This window comes from Sinohyriopsis cumingii, chromosome 16, assembly GCF_028554795.1.
Source record: "Sinohyriopsis cumingii isolate HCF-2022 chromosome 16, ASM2855479v2, whole genome shotgun sequence".
In the NCBI taxonomy this organism is placed as follows: domain Eukaryota; kingdom Metazoa; phylum Mollusca; class Bivalvia; order Unionida; family Unionidae; genus Sinohyriopsis; species Sinohyriopsis cumingii.
The window spans coordinates 77,519,800-77,539,662 of NC_142976.1; the positions used below are offsets into that span (position 1 = coordinate 77,519,800).

At 37.0% G+C, this 19,863-nt stretch overlaps 1 long non-coding RNA gene across 1 annotated transcript; it reads right to left on the reverse strand.

Moving 5' to 3' along the window:
- Nucleotides 1–7,951: 7,951 nt before the first annotated feature.
- On the reverse strand, nucleotides 7,952–19,234 carry LOC149780850 (uncharacterized). The gene is made up of 2 exons (XR_016415155.1): nucleotides 19,148–19,234; nucleotides 7,952–8,210 (listed from the first exon to the last, which is right to left on the reverse strand). It is a non-coding gene; the product is annotated as an uncharacterized LOC149780850 (long non-coding RNA).
- Nucleotides 19,235–19,863: the final 629 nt, after the last annotated feature.

Genomic DNA, 19,863 nt, shown 5'->3' on the forward strand with positions numbered 1-19,863 from the left:
GAAAATATTAGCTATGTATCAGTTGTTTGCATAATAAAATTAATTTAATTGATTCTGGTCAGGTAGATTATGAACTTTATTTTGGTCATGGTCAGCTACAAAATACAACTTTACATGACAAATAATGCAAATGAAATATACATAACACCAAGAAGAGTATGTACTATCTGCATTTATAACTCCGTTTATTGTTTTGTTACATTTTAATGATTATTTCTCTTATGTGGACTTGGTGTTGAGAAGATATTTCTCAAATCCATTAATTACCCACATTCTAACAACAGACATCATAATGTACTGTATTCACTTGAGTTTATGATAGCATGTTAATTTCGTAACATGGAATTCTCTGAATACTTTTAGGACAACATGTTTAGTAAATTGAGATTGGATTAATTCTTTGTGTTAGGTGTTTGGGTCATGTCTTGTGGTGCATGACGTGAAGTACTATACTTATATTTGGCTTCTGAAAGCTTATCAATGAGACATGCAAACATGTGGAAAAAAATTCCTGCAAGTGTGAAATTAGAGTTTCTTGATGTGTGGTCATAATGTATTTAGAGAAGAGTTATTGGTGCATTTAAGAAGCTTTCAGTTGACAATGACTGTTGTCTTGAAGTCCTTGGAAGTAGAGGCAAGAAGCTTACAGGTACCTGGTATAAAACACATATGATGCAAATCAGTTCTATCCGTAATAACTGAACCCCTTCTTCGATGATTTTGATTTAAATGCCTCTTGGAAAGTTTCAAGTTTGGAATCAGTTTCAGCAGTAGAAAAGGTTTAAAGAAAATTTGTCAAGTCGATATTGAGAAATAGGGAGCTCATTATATATGGTAGGTATATAAACACCCATGAAATCACCTCATCAGTTCATATATGGTAGGTGTATAAACACCCATGAAATTACCTATTCAGTTCATATATGGTAGGTATATAAACACCCATGAAATTACCTATTCATTTCATATATGGATATATATTGTTGCCATCATATTAATGCTTAGCATTTTCCTCCAAGTTATCGTATAAATATTGATTATCATTAAGACAAGAGACGGCGGTGTACGTGGTAGTTTTAGTTTAACGGATTTTAAGCGGTCAGATATGGTAACGTTAGAAACAAATTCTACCTAGTTCACATCTGATACTGATAAAGATTCTGACCCATAGGAGTCGGAGTCTGCATTTGTCATCACTGTTGTTTTGATAAACTATTGCCCTGGTGTAAAACTAAAACATGGTTCTCTGTAAAGTGCAGTTGTCTTGAGCCCTACCTTGGGCGAACATTAAAAATTTGCTGGGAATATACTTTGTGTTGGATGTTATTGTTTGCAACTTTTGTACCCCGTAAAACAAACACACACACACACACACACACACAGACACGCACACACACACACGTCTGTGTGTGTGTCTTAGGGTTCCTCTTACTTTTTGATAAGGACATAATTAGTTTGATTCCTGATGCCAGGTTTCCATTCTTTCCATTCCTAAGCCTAAATTTTAAACTGGTTTGTACTCCACTCCCTAGGTATTATACCTATTGGGTAGTTTCCTTGCCTGTTTACAAATTTGGTACCTAAAGGGGTAAGTCCTATGTTGGTTTTCAAGTTTTCTGTTTTTGTCAGATGTTATTTTTTGTATTTGGTTTAGTGGACCTCATCAGATCTCTTGCGGGGTTGAGATTTTCCAGCATATGAAGGTGGGGGCTTGGCCACACCATCCTCATTCCATTTGGAATGATATACCTGTCTAATATCCCCTCCCAGATGCTGTAAATAGCTCCTCCTCCATTGCAGGCAAGTCTTGTCTTTTAAGGTATATTTGTTTTTCATCCCGTACTTGACTGATTATTTCATCTTTGCATATATTTTGTACTATTTTAATGTTAGTAGCTTGTTTTTTTTTTTTTAAAAATCATAAAATATGGTAGTTCTTTAAATCGTTATGGTCGAGTGTTGGTTTCCTCAGCAGAGGCTTTACAATTGCTCTGGTTGATCTGTTCTCTATTCTGTTGTTGCTGATGGTGTTACTGCTTTGCTCTTTTCCTTTGGTTTCTCTTTATTATTATAGTTTTATTATTAGTTTCTATACTTGTACTGGTTTATTGTCTCTATTCCTTGGTCTTGTTTTCCTTGCTTTGTTCAGTTTGTGGTCTGTACACCTGGCTAGCTATCTTTTTCCAAGTTTATTTCATTTAATAGTGACATTTTGTTTCTTCTTGTTTGGAATATCATGTTTGTTATTTTGTTTCCTCTTGTTTGGAACATGTTTGCGTGTCAGGAAAAAGGGATGTTGTTTCGCATATTTTAGTGTTACATGGCATATTTTGTCATCATTTGTATTCTCTGCAGTAGAAGGCTGCTTGTTGAACAGCATCCCTATCATGAGAATTTCGATTTTAAATGGCAGTCTGTGAGGTTTATTTGTTTATTCATGTATGTGTATCTCTCTCTCTCTCTTACTTTCTTTGCTTTTTGTGGGATTATCTTCATTTTCAGTTGGAGGGTTAGTGAAATCACCCAGGTCTTCCTGTATATTATTCCATTTTGATTGGGCACCCCCCTCCAGTTTTCTATATACTTCTGTTTTAATAGAGTTACTTGTTTCTTTGTTTTCCTTTGTTTTCCTTTTAGAGTGTTTTTGCATTTCTGGATTTCCATTCACTTGTATGGCTGAAATATGTTCCAGGTCATATGATTTGTCTCTTATGGCAATGTCAAAAGCTGTGGTTTGTTGTTTGGTTGGGCTTAAGCAATCCTCTGGTTGGTGGTATATACATCCAATATATAGATTTGATAAGAAAGCCTGTCAAATAGACGAATGTGAGCACTTTCTTTCCCTTTTCTGTGTCAATAGTGACAATTCTAATCCTTGTTAGTACTATGAGATAGTCCTTCAGAATGGCCATTTTGTATTTCCTCCCAGTGATTTTAACCGTGTTTTTCACTTTGAGTTCTTCACGGACCTCTATCACCATTTTCTCTATGCTTTTCTCCATAGGGCAAGCAGTCAATCACATTCTCTTTAATTTTGTTATTTTTCATTATTTCATGTTTGTACATTTTGTGCGGATTCCTCTTCTGTCTGTCCCAGCATATATGGCTGGTTGGAGTTTTAGATAAGTACCCTCAAAAAACGTTCTAAAGTACCAAAAGGCTTTAAACTTTTTGATTTTTTTAAAATTTAAATTACTGAAATTTACAAATGAAATACATAGATTTTAAGTTGTAAACATTTGTGTCTGATTTTTGTCTTGAAATTTTAATTTTTGGAAGACTTTTTACTGAGGTGCATGATGTTCTGTTATAACCTCCCTTCAGGGTGTTGGCCTAAATGGCGGTATTTCACATGTACAGTATGGTTTCCGTGCATTGTTTGGTAAGGCTTCATCTGTATGGCTCTTATCTTGTGTGATTTTACAGTCCAAAATATCGTGTTCTTTTTGTCTCCATTCAGGATCTAACACATGGTATTTCACATGTTTGATATAGGTTTTGTTGATCATTGTTTAATATCATTTTATATGAATGGCAATTATTATCTTATGTTTTAGGCCTCATTTTTGGTTTGATAAAGTATATGTGTGGTTCTTCATTTGTGATTTCTGAAATTCAAAAATCATAGAAATGTCAAAGTGTAGCCTATAAAAAATCCCTTTCATTATCTTTTTTTCTGTTTCTCTTTATCCTTCTTTTGTGTACTTTTTCATCTGAAGATGGCTGTCTTTTTATTATAGCATGTTTGTGCTTCTTTTTGCTCTTTATTTCTTTTTATTTCTTCTCAGAGTTTCCCCAATGCCTCTAGTTGTAGGAAGTTTATAATATACTTTTATGCTTGAACTTTCTCATTTTCATCTTTGGCTGTGCCCCCCCCCCAGGTTTGTAATTCTTTTCCTATTAGGTTACAGTCAGTAACTCAAATTTTTTCTGTTTGTTGTGATTCCATTGGTTGAATCTGATCTTGTCTAGTATTTCTCTTAAATTTCCTAGATGTATGACCTGTCATTCCACATTTATTACACTTCCTGTGACAGATATACCCTTTGAACCAAACTTTAACAAGAAAATCATGCATGTAAAAGAGAGCTCTTATTTCACTTTAATTGCTCCTTCTCCATTTCCATAATTTGTGTCCCCATTTGCACTTTATATATATATATATTCTTGGTACTTTTGTATTCTTGTTCCATCTACTTTCATTCCAAACTTTTGCTGGAACCTTGCGACTGAAGCCACAATGGGTGTATCTCATCCAGTTTCTCATTCATTTTCCTTGGTAATAATAATAATAATAATAACAACGAGAACTTTGTATAGCGCCTAATCTTTAGAAGCTCTAAGTGCTTTACAACGTTAGACAACACCTATAACATAAAAAAAACCCATATATAATGATATTATTACAGAAAACAAACACCATGAAATTAGAAAACAAAAAAACATGCTGTAAATATTTAAGGTAGGGAACATTATTAGGTCTTTAAGTTTGTTCTTGCAGTCAAAATGAGTGAGTTTAAAGAGCACTTTTGAAAGGGATCACTGTGTCTTTGTGTCTAAGTTCAGTGGGCAATTCATTCCACGTTGCTGGGCTCTGGTATGCAAAAGAACGTTGTCCATATGACTTCATTTTCGTAGTGGGAAAAATGAGTATACGATTGTTAGAAGAGGAGCATAAGTGTCTTGCTGGTGTGTACACATGGGTGAGGTCGGATAGGTATGTTGGACTGGAGTCTGTCAGTGAAACGTAGCACAGAGAACAAATTTTGTTTTTGATTCTGGATAGAATGGATAGCAAGTGTAGGGTACAGAGCAGGGGGGGAGGTGTGCTCTGATTGTGGTACTCTAAGTATGATCCGAGCAGCTGTGTTTTGAACTTTTTGAAGTTTCTGAAGCAGATATTGAGATGAACTAGACAGAATTGAGTTACAATAGTCCAGTCTTGAAAGTACTAATGAACATACAAGTGTTTTAGTGGCATCAACTGAAAGACACTTGTGAATGGAGCTGATGCATCTCAGCCCAAGATATGCAGCCTTGCATATGTTCATGACATGTTGGTGCAACGTGAGAATGCAGTCCAGAGTGACACCTAGGTTTCATACTGATTGTGTGAATTTAATGTTGGTGTTACTGATATTATTTGAGGTATAGGATGTGATGGAGAAAGTCTTTGTGTTGTGATCAGAATGGCCTCAGCTTTATCATCATTTATCTGTAGCTTGTTACATGTCATCCACGATTTCACATCAGAAATGCACCTCTCTACACCTTAGATGGTAGCATCAACTTCAGTTGGGTGGCTAGATTTGTATATTTGGGTGTTGTCAGCATACAGTTGGTGAGACACTGGATGATGATCTATGACACTTGAGAGCGAATGAGTGTATAGAATGAAGAGAACAGGTCCAAGAACAAACCCCTGTGGAAAACCACAACATGTATCAACTGGGCTGGAGTGTATTCCATTTGCAGACACAATTTGTGTCCTGTTGACCAAGTAGGACTTGAACCACAGTAAGGCTGTATCATGAATGCCAAATACATGCTGGAGATGGTGAAGTAATATATCATGTTCTGTTGTGTCAAATGCTGCAGACAAATCAAGGAGTGTGAGAACTGTAATCTTTCCGCTATCCAAAGCAGAGAGAATGTCATTAACTACTTTTAGAAGAGTAGTTTCAGAACTGTGGCAAGGGTGATATGCAGATTGTACATTGCTAAAAAGACTGTTTGAATTCAGATGAGATACAAGGTGGGATAGGACAACCTTTTCTAAGATTTCTTATGTGAATGGAAGATTAGAAACTGGGCGGTAGTTCTTTAAGTCGTATTGGTCTAGTGTTGGTTTCTTCAGCAGAGGCTTTACAATGGCAGTTTTGAAAAATGATGGGAATTCCGTGGATGACAGAGAGGTATTAATAACATTATATTCACTTACTATGTTATGTTTAAGTCTTTCTATTTGTTATCCAGTGCACATGAAAAGTTCATGCAGGGCTAGATTGCATGCATTTTGAACTGTACTTGCTTATTTTTCTTGTTCACTTTATAGAAAAGCAATATTCCATCCTGCTGGTTGATGCTTGTGTGCATTATTTATCTTCCTGCATTTACAATATTAAAATAGTCAGTCTGCAAGCTATTTGCAACATTTATTATTGCATATTCTTACTTCTTGTGGCATGCTTTGATGGCATGATCAAACTTCATTTTATGCTGGGTTAAATTCGTTAGAGTTGCCAAAAATGTAAATAACATAATAACAGCAGGTAATAGAAACATTGGGTGTTTTGATTAACAAATTATGTAAAATCAATTGCCTATGTATACATAGTTCATTATAATTTGTTTTTGTTTTTTTTCTTCCCCAAAACTAATAAAGTATGTTTAAATTTTACAAAATTAGTAAAGGCATTAACTATTTAAAATTAATATTATAATTATTGATTTCAATGTTGAAAACTTTGATGTACTTTCTGAAAGATATCTAAACATTGCCAATTTACCTTTTAAAATCTAAAGCTCCAAGTCATCTGAGTTTTTTTCCCCTAATAAGACATTAGTAGTTTAGAGTTATTCCCCCCATTTTAAAAGCAAAGATTTGAGGCGAAAAAACCTGCAATCTTGTGTCAAAATGTTCACCATATTTTTTAGATATGCTTAATGGGGTTGACAAAAGGAATCAGCAAAATAACCATAGTGCTCATCAACCTTTCAGCTAGTGTGTTAACAATAGTGTTTTCTGTTTCTCAAGCAGTGTTCAGTTCGAGTTTCCTTTTACCTTCCTCACCTGGTTTATGATATTTTCTATTTATCTTGGGGTGTGGGGTCTTAACTTGTTTTGAACAGTAGATGCTCTGCAGGTACTTTTGGACATTTGACTGCTGACATTGAATGTCTTGTCCACAGCTTTGGTGTCTTAACTTGTGTTATGTGGTATATATTCTACAACTTTTTATATCCATTTTACTGCTGACATTTGCAGTGTCTTGTCTGTAGCTTTATCCATTTACCTTCAACAAAGTACATATCTTTCTCAATTATGTTGTGAACCCACTTTTAATGCAGGGTCATGTGTACATCACATTTTTTAAAAATAGAAAATACTATAAACCTTGGCCCCTACTTATTAATGTGAAGAAAATCAGTAACTTATGCCCTTATTTATACTGTGGTCTGTGTTTTTGGATGCCAGTGTGTGCAGATTATTGAGTGAGGTGTGTAATTGGAACCTAATTTGTTTTGAGCAGTATATACTCTGCAAATGCTTTATGACATTTGACTGCTGACACTGCTAGTGTCATATCTATTGCATTAACTATTTCCCATCAAATAAGTATTTATGATGAAGTGTGTATGAGAGGAAAACAAGAAATCTAGGTACAATGTATGTGAACAATAAGGTTTAATTAATATTGTTTTAAAATTTAAGTTGAATGCAGCAAGGAGGAAAGTAAGAATCTAAGCATGAGGAATAACACTGGGAAATGATTTGCTGATGCAGGCCACACAGGTGACAACTGTATTGAAGCGATATTATGTTAATATAAAATGCATAAAGTTGTTTGCAAAATGACTTTTCTTGAGTATGTGTTAAAACTATCTTAGTTGAAACTCCATAGTAAATTCAACTCTGAAAAATTGGTAGCTGACTTAGGCTTTACCAAACTACCCAGACGTGAATGTAATTTTTTAAACCATCAAACCCAAAACAATACATTTAGGAGCTCATGAGACCATCATAACACAAGAACTATGCAATTCACCCACTTTGCATGGGGCCTCTGCAGCCCTAGAATGGTAGAGGCCTGTGTCAATTTCCGCATTCCACCACCTGTTCTAGGAAAACTATACAACCAAGAAGGAAAAGCATGCAATATGCATACACCGCATGATGCACAAATCATCTGACAAGTAAGATAGAAGAAATAAAACAATAATTCTTAAACATAGGCAAGGGTGTGTTTAATATGGTGAAAGGCAGATTTTACAAACACCAAGACACAGCATTCTGCCTGAACAAAGCTGTTCAGCTCACAGATGAAACGGAAATCATTGCAAGCAATGAATTCTTATAGTTCTATATTCCATGAATTCAGTAGAAGTATAGTCCTTCAGTGATTCATAGCTGTGGAAATTATCCAGATAATGTTCCATTTTGTATGTACCCGTCCCATCTTGTTCACTTCATTGTGTACCCCCTACACCTGAAATGGAAAGCAACATTTGTGCAAGTATATGTCGATGAAAAGAACATGAAACAGATATGAATGGTGAATCTGATATTTTCACAGACAACCATTATGATGGAAAATGCAATTGGAGCTGGAGTTATATAAATGCTTCCAAAAGCCCCAGTTACTCTTTGTGTGGTAACTTATTTAAAATTGAAAGTATAGGCTGGAGTGACTTTCTGAGCATCTATCTTTTGAAAGCATCAGATTTCTTTTGCCCTAACTGACTAATCTGATTATTAGACAAGCCTTGGGTGGCAGCAGTTGTTACTGCTCCAATTCTAAAACTCTTGAAGTATTTTTGGATCAAAATTTGTGGAAAAGGAGAGCAAATTTGAGCTGTATCTTGAATTCTGAACGAGTTATCAGTGAGTTTGGACGATATATAAATATTGGGCCTGGACTAGTACCTCGCATTTGAAACCGGGCTGACTGCATCATTAATGTTCTTATTAATTTTATAACTGAATTGCTCCCGGTCCTGGTGGTGTTTAAAGGTAATGGAATATTTTTCAAGAATCAACTGATCAATGTGCAACAGTTCAGGGCAATGATAGGTAGGGGACTGCACTATGATTTTCCCAAATCTAAAGAAACATAGCTTGAAATAGGAGCTTTTTTATACGTGCTTGAAATAGGAGCTGTTTGTATACATGCTTGAAATAGGAGCTGTTTGTACATGTGCTTTAGGACATTTAACTGCTGACACTGCTAGTATGATGTCCATAACTCTATCTGTTTACCATCAAAAAAGTAGTTGTATACTAACTTGTTTTGAGCAGTATATATTCTATAAATGCTTTGGGGCATTTGACTGCTGGCATTGGTAGTGTCATGCCCTTAGTTTTTCCCCAATTGCCATCAGTAAAGTTTGTGTCCTAACTAGTTTTGAATGGTATATTTTTGTGTTGAACAGTATTTACTTTCTTTCCCCTACCTACTGCCCCGTTCTCTGCTGAGCCAAATTAAGCAACCACACCATAGACAGTCAACAGTGTCCAACACTTGTTCTGCTTGATCAGTTTTAATTAATTCAGTTAATTAAATTTGAGACTCCCTTCCTCACAACCATGTGCTGAAGTGTCATGTTTTTATAAACTAAGATGTGTCACTGATATACTTTAAATTTTAGAATCATTTGTAATTGATTGCTTAAACATATGAAAAAAATTAAATTTCATGCATCATATAAAGACTTACGAGTGAAAATTTTATTTAATGTGTGTTGTGACATTTTTAAGATGCAAAATGAGTATTACAAATATAAATGTATTTTTGTCATTAACCAGTGTTACTATTGACCCTTTACAGCAGGTCTTAAAGTGAAATATGATACAATGTATGACTTTTGAAATTATAATTTAAATTCGTATAAGAAAGAAAATGATTGATAGAATTTTGGTAATATCTAATTCTACTATATAGAGTTTAACAAAACTATCAGTACTACAGCTATGCATTGTAAAACAAGTAGATTCTATTATTCATTGTATGTTGTGGCTCCATGTCAGTTTCAGTGTAAGACAACAATGTATCGTCAACAGAAGCTATGATTTACGAATTCACATACATTGATGGTCTGAGTGTACAGGGATCAGTTTCTGACGAGGCCAGGTATCATTGAAGCATGAGGGTCATGCATGATCCAAGGTTAAAGTGAAGTTGGAGATTTTAAGGCATGCCCTATTATGTTTTCCAGTTCGATCCCAATACCTCTTGGCAAATATTAGCGATGTAACACTTATATCACTAGTGTGAACAACAGTCTAAAGGAGGTCAGAATCACGTTTTTCTCCATCTCTTTCGATCTTGTCCAAAATGGGCGTCTGTCATTTCCAGTTCTAGCTCATGACTCTTTCATCAAATCCACAAATCAGGACATTCCTAAAAAACAACATCACTACTCTGATGTGGAACATATCCTAAAACACAATATGATAGTATCCTTGCTCAAACTATTTTCTATTTAAAACTGAAAGTATTCTCTTTTAATCAATGCTGGTCACTCACAAGCAAATCCCACAATGCAACCCTAAATGTTGCTGAAGCTCCTGACTTGGTATCTCACAAGAAGGAGCTTTCCAAAATCATATTCTAATGAACTAGTGGACTAAAGTAAGTCCTTGTGATTCTCAGGGCTATGCCGGTTGAGGTTCCATATCTCATCACTGCTACATTAGCTGGATTGGTTTGAGTGTGAAGGGACTATAACGTACCCTGACACTATTTTACTTATTTCTGCCTTTCCTTAGATCATGATTGTTCTGACTGTCCTGTCACTTCCCTCTTTATTTTATCTTTGACCATGCACCACCTGTTGCTTAATAGTCAAGTGTGATGTATTTATAGATAGATAGATCTACGACCACAACATGGGAATAAGAATCATTAATATTCCTATTTCCATTCTTTCATGAAAATTGCATGAATCATATAGTTAAAAAATAGCATACAACTCAAGGTAATAATGTATTAACCATATATTAAAAAATACAAGACAAATCAAGGTAATATTACATTAATTATATGGTTAAAATACAATAAAGATCAATGTAATATTACATTAACTTTATTGTTAAAATAGAATAAAGATCAAGGTAATATTGATTTAACCATATAGTTAGAAATACAATAACTATGAAAGTAATATTGCATTAACATTATAGTTACATATACGATGAAAATCAGATGTAATCAATCGATGAAGATTGGATGTAATTATACTCACGTTGGCTAAATAAATACTCATATTGTTATACCACAACTGAGGAAATGTATATGAACTGCTGGAATAAGCACCTTATAAGGTACCTTGTAATATTTTATATTTCATCACACCAGAATTTATTATAAATCGAGTTTAATGTAACAACATTATTAGTCATTAATTATATTGTTCCTTTTAAAACAAAAACTATTTTTGTATTCTCCTTAACGATTCATTCAGAGGATTGTTACACGAAGGTTCATCTATGTTTTCTTTTTAATACACTTTACATATTTGTCCTGGAATGCCTATTTTAAATTACTTTGATGTCAAGTCAACTATGAAATTAACATTTAAAAGGTACTTTTTGGACACTTCTGATTAAAAGGACCAATCCACAATCCATGTGCTGAGTTATAGTTTTCCAGATCTGCATAATAAACCAAATTTACAAGGAAAGATATTCCTGAAAAGGATATAACGAACAAATAAAAAAAATACTTGATTTTATTATGCAGGGTTACTTTATATTGTTCCCTACATTGTCTTTGGATCTCACTGGATACCCGAGGTCATTTAGCCTATTAATTCCTAACACAGGTGCTTGACACGAGCTTGATGTTGAAAAAGCAATAATCTGAAGGAAAAAGTCATACCAAATGTCAAAATTAGCTCAGATTACCCCCATGACTCGTTCTGACATAGGACCATATCTATCATACTATAAAGGTAACCCTAAACCAACAAAAAAGACCGTGAAGTGAAAAAACAAAATCAGTTTGAATGAATGGACTTTGAGTTACATTTATCTTTATTCTGTAATGTGTTACTTAATTCGATTTTCTTGCTTTTTGAAATGCTGAACTTTGATATTTTAAAAGTAGAGGGTTATTTAGATGTATCAAAAAAGACATTTTATTCGATTCTTTCTTTTCAGTCGAGTGTCATCAGAAAAGATGTAGTTCCTTCTTAAATCAATCATAATGAGTTACTTATTATAAATCATCATATAAAGGCAGTGTGTTTTGCATGATGTACTCTGACATGTAACTAGTGTGTGTGTGTGAATTGGTGCGTGTCAAGTTTTTAATCTTATATAAGGACTAGTTATTGCAAATCTGACTTGTTAATAATATTTCTCTGGTTTTTACATTAAAAAATGACATACAACTTATGTGCAGATGATCTGAAATGGTAGATTTAGATGGTATGTACCAGGATTTTGTTCTCTTTGAACATTTATGCGATACTTATTTACAACCAGACAAGAACGCAAGCCTGAACTAAAATTCATTTGAATTAAACAGATTTCAAAATGAAAATTGCTTGTACTGTATCTGTTATTTTGATATGATGTAATTTGCAGAGGTCTATCATATGACGAATTGTGATAAATATCCTGGTCTCATATGCTTTATGTAGAATGAATTTTTCCATATGATTTAAATTTAGTTTCTAAATTTCATGGGGAGGAGGCAAGTATTTTTCTCGAAGCTCTTAAAATTTACATTACATCTGTTAGAAAACAGCAAATACTATGTGTTGTGAAATACTGTTTAAATAACCTCTCCTTCCTACATGCCAGCAAGGTATGGAATTACTAGGAAAAATTATAGACACTTAAATTAATATGTGAGAAAAAGATCCAGAAATCCAATAGACATTTTTTAAAAATAAAAATGATATAGACAGTAATAATCAGCACAATCAAATTTTTGGGGAAATCAAATAATAACAATTACAAAAAGAAATGTACATCTCGTTGCTAAATCGTACCTCAACTTCATGAACGTGGAGGTTACGGCATCATAGCTAGTTACTAAAATGCAATGAAATATACTAAAGTACACTAAGATATAGTCAAACAGAGTTACTTATTTCAATTATCTAATGAATGTAATGGATATTTCAATGATTATGAAAAAAAGAAATGCACTTATCGTTATAACACTTGAGAGCTGTAAACCGGACTCGGTGTAAAATAAACAGTCTCATTTCAAAATTTCTTCACGTATTATATGATAAGTTTCGCACTTTGTTTACCTACAACGTATTTTCACGCATAAATTAGCATTATAATGCAATTTAAAGGTGGTTTGTGTTGGTTAGCGGTAAATACATGGACCTGGCCACAGGTACCCGTATTGTTGCTTACAATTTAACTGTAAGTCACACATGTACTACATAATAATATTATATTGTACATGTATGACCGATAGTTAAATTTAAAGCAACGATTGGAGCCCCTGTTGGATGGACAATTAACTTGTGCTTTCAGAAAATCAGAAGTAGAACAGTGGCAGATTTATCTCCCCATAGTCATTATTTTATTCTGAAGGAACAAAAGCTTATTTGCATAAACCAGTACAACTTTCAGGAATTTAGATTCATTGATTATTACTCGGTGTACATGTGCAGTTGTTGAAGTGTGGGAAAGCTTAAGATTATGTGATTTGTTTGGGAAAAGCACTTTGAAAATGGGACCTTTGACTTTATGAAATTAGGATATTAAACATGCGAGCTTTTCTACTTTGCTCAGGTTTTGACTGTTTATTATTTATAGTTAATTTTATTAAGGGTGATCCAGTATTCATCATATATAACCCCATATAGAGATAACATCAACCTGCCATCTGAACATTCATGTGGATGATGGGACAACAACTACACCATTCTGAATAATCAAGGTTTAATGAAACCTTTGCATATGACTGGATGGCCAGTAAAAATCGTGCGCAAAATAGTTTTTATTCATCCCCTTGGGGTGGAGCTAGTGGGGTTGGGGCACTTTTGAATGTATCTAATTCTGTATGAACTTAGAGTTTCCTCTGACCCTCGTCACCCCATTTTTGATATTTTTACATTTTTGTTGGGGTTTAGGGTCAGAGTCCATTCCCTATCAAAAAGCTGGAATTCACTGACACCATTTGTTGTTGGCATGAGGTAGCTGCTTACTAGCAGGTCAAGCAAACTTGAACGACCTTCCATCAAGATATACAGGAATATGATTTATTTTCTCAAATTTCATGAACATTGCATTTGCCATGTCTTTAATCCGCTGACAGACGAAACAAAAGTACATCATTGCTGAAATCTGACCTGGATCTGGCCATTTGCATCCCAAGTCACATGACTATCCTTTGCATCCGTCCGTGTATGGGAGACGGTGGTGTAGCTCCAGAGTAAGCTTTTGTTTTTCCTTCTTTCCAGCTCTCTTTTAAGCTTGTTTTATTTTTCTGTCTTCCTCGGCTTTTTGAACTCCCTGCCTGACAGCTAGACGCCAGCTGGAACAGTTGTTTGCACAGCTCTCGCAGTCGTTGATATTGATGTTTGCTGTCTTCATGTCCTTCTTGCAAACATCTTTGTAGCACAGACGTGTTTGTCCAGTTGGTCATGCACCTTCTGCTAACTCCCCATATAACAGGTCCTTGGGAATGCGGCCTGGGTCCAGCCAGCGAAGGTGCCTCTCGCTGAGAATGGAGAACATGCTGTTCATGTTGGCGCGTTCTAGAACCTCTGTGTTGGGTACTTTGTCCTGACATTGGCTGTGCAGAATGTGCCGCAGATATCTCAGGTGGAAGCTGTTGAGTTTCCTCTCGTGTCTTGCATAGGTGGTCCATGTTTTGCTGCTGTAGAGGAGTGAGCTGAGCATGCAGGCTTGGTAGACATGCAGTTTGGTCTTCTCGATGAGGTTGGGGTTGTTCTAGACCCTCTGGTTAAGTCTGGCCATCACTGCTGCTGCCTTGGTAATCCTGCCATTCACCTCAGAATCAATGGAGAGTGAGCTGGAGATGTTGGACCCAAGGTATGTGAAGTTCTCAACAACTTCCAAGTTGTACCCATCGATGGTGACAGAGGGAGGGGAGTCTGCATTCTGTGTCATGACGTTCGTTTTTTCAAACTGATGATCAGTCCATATTCCTTACAAGCGTGGGAGAGGCGGCATACCAGCTGCTGAAGTCCATCTTCCGTGTGTGATGTCAATGCTGCATCGTCAGCGAAAGGAATTCATGCATGAGTACCTCTATTACTTTAGTCTTAGCACGGAGACAGGCAATGTTGAACAGCTTGCCGTCAGCCCTGGTATGGACATACACTCCCTCACTGCAGTCCTTTAAGGTGTACTACAGAAACATGGAGAAGAATATGGCAATGAGCGTTGGTGCAAGGACATAGCCTTGTTTGACTCCGCTGATGACTGGGAAGGCTTCCTATGTTATGCCATTGAAGCACACTGTGCTGTGCATGTTCTCGTGGAACAAAATGAGGACAGCAAGCAGACATGGGGTGGGGGGCAGCCGATCTTCTGCAGGAGTCTGAAGAGTCCACTCTGACTAACCAGGTCAAACGCCTTCGTCAGGTCTATGAAAGCAATATACAGGGGCATCTGCTGCTGATGACAGCTGGCATAGTGAGAAGATCATGTCTACAGTTGATCTGCCAGCTCGAAATCCACTCTGGGTAGACATGGTAGGCTAGGATCTGCAAGCATGCCAAGGCAATATGGGCGAAAGCCTTTCCGACGATGCTGAGGAGGGAGATGCCCCGGTAGTTGTTGCAGTTGCTACGGTCTCCTTTGTTACTGTACAAAGTGACAATGTTGGAGTTCCCAGCAGAGGCAGAGGAGTATTGTAGGGGCTGGAGCAATGCTGGTTTCCTGCTCTTGAGGACTTCAGGTGGAATGCCGTCGCTTCCAGGAGCCTTCCAACAGGCAAGGCAATCCATGGCTTTTCTGAGTTCTTACAGGATGGGCTGTTTGTCTAGCTCCTCCATGATAGGCAGGTCTGGAATGGCATCCAGGGCAGTGTCAGTGACGTTGTTTTGGGTTGCATATAGCTGGAGATAGTGCTCAACCCATCGTTGCAGTTGTTTCCCCTGGTCTGTGATGACTTTGCCCATCTTGGACTTGAGGGGGGAGGGTATGTTGCCTTCTTGATACCCTTATACATTCATCTTGCATCCCCGGTGTCAGCAGCTGTCTGTATACTGTTGCAAAAGTTCAGCCAGTAGGTGTTGGCACAGCAGCGGGCGGTCTTCTGGGATTTGTTCCTTGCAATCCTGTGGGCTTGTAGTGTTCTGGGGCTAGATGCAGCCTTGTATGCCAGGAGGGCTTTCCTCTTTGCCTCAGTCACGGGCTCCATCTTCCCCCAGTTTGCCTCATACCAGTGGACATTCTTTCGCTCTCTCTTCTCGTAAGCTGTGATGGCTGAATTGTACACAGAGTCACGGAGATGGGACCACTTGGAGTCAATAGTGTCATCAGGTGTCACTTTGGTGAGAGCTTCCTGCAGTTTGCTGATGAACTGCTGTGTTTTCTCTGGGTTGCTTGCACAGCAGTTGTTGACGCGTGGGTGACCCTTCTTCTTGAGATGGTGCAGCTTCTTGGGTAATAATCGCACCTTGCTGGCCACGATAGAATGGTCCGTGTCACAGTCGGTACCGTGGTAGCTGCGGGTGATAAGGACACTGGCCAGTTCCGCGCGCCTGGTGATGACGAGGTCTAGCTGGTACCAGTGGCGTGAACATGGGTGTATTCATGACACCTGGTGGATATCCTTGCATTTGAAGAAAGTGTTGGTGACACATAGGCTGTGAGAGCAGGACATCTCCAGCAGTCGCTGACCATTCTCGTTGATCTTGCTCCTTCCGTAAAAGCCGAGACAGGTGGACCAGGCCTCATGGTCAGCTCCCATTCTAGCATTGATGTCTCCTTGTAAATAAAGGCCATTTCTGGACGATTGGGGTGCTTGTCTCCCACTCCCACCCCGACCATGTCAACCTTAGACCAATCACATGACTATACAACATTTGTAACCAACATGTCAGTGACATCAGAGGTCATATAGTCACGTAATATCGACAAAGTTCCAAAGTTGTTGTACATAGAATTTGGACATATTATATAGAAGTCACTTAATGTTTGTAAACAAATATAATACACACTTAATTCTCAACATATTTATTCTGAGAAAAACGACCAGAAACCTGTCGGTATCGCATCAGGGTGGAGAAAACCATTTTCAAGAACTACAGAGCACACGTTAGCGAGGTTTTTGTTGGTGTCATGTGACTACCACATTGGCATGTGCTCTCTGCTTAGTGAATCTGGTTTTCTTCAAATTGCTGCAACATTTACAGATTTTCGGTCGTTGTTTTCCCAATAAATATTTTGAGAAGTTTATTTTTTTTTAATTTTTTACCATAAAAATTACGTGACTTTCATTTATATGTTTGATTTGTTTTCCTATAGCAACACTAGAAATTGTTTATTGTTGAAATCACATGACTGTATGACTGATGTCATTGACACGTAGGTTGAGAGAGTTGGGTAGTTATGTGACTATCTATCTATAAATTCGTTGACGCAGTCACATTTGACCGCCAAAAAGCAGAACAAAGGATAGCTGAAACTAAGAAAGCCCGGGAAGAAGCGACAAAAGGACAAATAGTTCAAATCGAGGAAGATAGCGACCCATATATAATGATATTACACGCCCTCGGACTGCATGAAGCCGTTGTAGACCCTACACAAGCAGAAGAATTTATCCAGGCTGTCAACTGTGTGGCTTGAAAATCATCTAGAGTAAGAAAACCATGGCCACAGCAATGGCACCATAGTAGGGAACTACTCTACCACAACTACAACGATGCCTACACACGTTATCCAATGTTGACCCTTATAGATGCTGCCGATTATTTATCGCAACATCACGGGCTAGAGGCACCTCCTATTCGATGATATAAGGAATCTCGGACGGCTGAGAAAATCTCTGACGAAGAATCCAGCCGGCACACCTTCAAGAAACCTGCTGTGAAAAAATAGCCCTTTTAAGGGCTAATCAATATTGCCCCTTATCTAAGGGAACCGTTTTGGCTTGGTTCCCAATTCGATCAAACCACTAAGAACTGACTTTATCTTTTCGGTTGCCACGTTAAATTTCTAACAAAAGATACCTAACAGGGACTAAACTCTTATTTGTCGTTCAGACAATTAGTAAATTAATCATGTACACTATGTACTAGTACTAACTGAATTGCCAGGAGTTATAAAAATTATTAGACTCAACTGAATTTGACTCAATTGCACAGGTGGCTTACACATTATTGGTATTTTTTTGTTGTCCTTTTATATTACTGGACTCGATCTGAAATAAGTATGGGCTGGCTTTTTTGTGAGTGCGCAACATCCATGGCTGGCTTTCCGAGACCCTTGCCTACTTGCCTCAATCGAACATGTATTTAAGCGGTGATGTGGAACGATTTCCACCCGCCTAAAGCCAGGTGTCCCGATGTGACGTCATCGTTGTGACCAATCACAACGGATGTTACATGCTGCTTTGGTCAACACGTGGTGAAGTTATAAAAATCTCTTAACATGAGTGTGCATGGGTCTATTCCCCCTCATGTAAAAGCCTTTCACTCAGGTTGTTAGGAACTCTAATATTCCTACAATCTGATGGCTTGAATTAAATAGTGTTCCTTGAACACATTTAAAGCCTGGCGGATGTGGCTCTCTTTCTGTCCCCCAGGAGCAATTAATAAATATGCAGTGCATGTATTAAACCAAGATGCATGCTCGAAAGAGCGAATATATCGTTAATCAAATGAGATGGACACTTGAATATTAAGCAACGGGTGGTGCGTGGTCAAAGATAAAGTAATGATGGAAGTGATAGGGCTATGAATGCAAATGGGCAGATCTAGGTCAAATTTCAGCAACGATGTACTGTCGTCTCTTCTGTCAGCTGATTAAAGACAGAACGAATGCCATAATCGCAATTTCTGAGAAAATAAATAATATTCCTATCGATTTCATGCAGGTATATCTCAAATGAAAGGTCGTTCAAGTTTGCTGGGCCGGCTAGTAAGCAGTTACCCCATGCCGACACCAAATTCCAACTTTTCGATAGGGAATGGACTCTGACCCTACACCCCAACCTGCATAAATGTCCAAATATTAAAAATGAGGTGGCAAGGATCAGAGGAAACTCGGACTAGTATGAACTGTGTAACAGTATACCTCCCCGTTTGTTTGTGTACCCACCTACCGATTTATATAATTAAAACGTTCAATGTGATAAAAAAAAAATGCGCTGAACTAAGTCAATTGAACAGTTGGTTTATAGTTTCTAATCTGACTTTGACCAGAATACATTAATACAGGCATCATCTGAATCTCTCACGTTTAACGGACTTTACATACTATGCACGGCGCCGTAGTGCTTTTACTATGGGCTAGTTTATTTCCATCAGCCAACATAGTAAGTTCTTCCTATTCGGTAACTACCGGGTGGCACGATTTACCCAAATATACCCAAATACTGCCCAAATATACCCAAATACACCCAAATACTGCCCAAATATACCCAAATACTGCCCAAATGCTGTCTAGAGACAAGCAACTGATACATTTACTACTAAACAAATTAATTCAATTCATTGTCAAGTTAAGTTCTGGGTCAAAAATGAATACTTTAAATGACTAGAGCAATTAGAAATTCATTGTACGAAATGTTTCGTACATCTCCAATTACAAATTTGCTCGGAAATTATCGACATAGTCCGGGACGACATATATATGTCCCTAATTTGCATACTTAATACTTAGATATCTATAATCTACAATAATGTTAATTTTTATTTGTGGACACACCTTCAACATTTAGATATAATTAGCTATTGGCCTCGAGTGTGCCCCCCCCCCCCCCATGGCTCTATGTTCGAAACATTCAAAGACTTACGTGTTCCTGTTCCAACTCCCTGATATTTTTGTGTTGTTTTTTCTTAAAAATTTTCGCTGTGTATATGCTATAATGTTTTGTCTGCTATATAGTTTCTGTGTCTGGACTGGCCTTTGTGTGGTCAAATTTTTTCTTTTATTTACTTGATGTTTATTTCTGCTAAAAAAATATAGACTCT